The following is a 1,244-nucleotide window of genomic DNA, read 5'->3' on the forward strand; positions in this document are numbered from 1 at the left end:
AAGAATTTTTCACCGATCTCCATGATGGATTCTCTCTTGGGCGGATTTTCCCTGATCTTTTTTTCGGATTGAGGCCTGGATATTGCTACTTTTCCGCTGATGATATCATATACCAAATTTTATAATTTTGCTATCCTTTCAAGCAGTTCTTTCTTCGAATTTGAATCATCTTTCTTCGATTCCTCTTTTTCCCTCTTCTGCTCCTATCTCTCTCTCTGGTGATCCTCTTTGTCCCTCCTGGTCATGGCTTATTTTCTCTCTTCAGTTTCCGGTATGGTGACTATATTGTTGAGGGAGGTGAGTTGTTTATCTTCATTATAGTGGGGGAAGTGGATAGAGGAGAAGGGTTTTCCCTTGGCGACAACTGAAAGAGCGTTGGGCATGTTGAGGTGGTTGAAGGTTTGCGCCAGGATCTTCAAGCTTTTCTCCTTCATCTCGGCGGCAGTCTCCCCTATCCGCTCCGCGATTTCCCTTTTTTCCATGAACTACTCCTCAATCCTAAGTATGGAGGTCTTGGTAGGCAGGTGCTGGTTTTCCTTATCGGAGGGGATGGACCCTCGTGCGTGTTTTCGGTGTCTTTATTATTTTTTTCTACGGAAGGATCATTATATGCGGTTAGAGTATTATATTTTATAGAAGAATTGACGAGGAGGATCTGCTTGGAAGAGGGTAGCAGAAATTACAATTTTTTTTGAGTTAGGCCTTCGTTCTGCATCTTTCTTGATCTTGACATCTTCTAGGAGGACTCCTTCATGCAGTGGGCAGTTATTTGCCAAAATGAATAAATATTATTAATCTAATTAGAAGGTGGATTGTAAAAAACGAGTTAGGGCAAGATCAACTCAAAATATTCACTTAAAAATAGCTAAAGGACGTTATCCAAACCCTCCTCCCAAGGATAGCCAACCCTGTCCGTCCATCGCAACGGCAACTGGTAGTTGAAAGTGTTCCATTTTTGAATAATAATCATCATATAATTTATATTGGGGAAAGGGCCATGTGGGAATGATGTTATGATGCTCTCAATCAACCAGATTTGGCGATCCTCTCCTCCACTATCTTCTTGATGTGCGGATAGTCCTTCACTCCCTTCTTGGCCTCGCAGTTGATCAAAACTCCCAACTTTTAGAAGATCTCCAAAAGAGGACGAGTCTTGGCATCGTATTCGGTCATACGGTCACGAATCACCTTCTCAGTATCGTCCTCGCGAATCACAAGGTCGTGGCCACAAGCGTCGCACTTGC

Source organism: Nymphaea colorata, unplaced genomic scaffold (genome assembly GCF_008831285.2).
Source record: "Nymphaea colorata isolate Beijing-Zhang1983 unplaced genomic scaffold, ASM883128v2 scaffold0202, whole genome shotgun sequence".
Classification (NCBI taxonomy): Eukaryota; Viridiplantae; Streptophyta; class Magnoliopsida; order Nymphaeales; family Nymphaeaceae; genus Nymphaea; species Nymphaea colorata.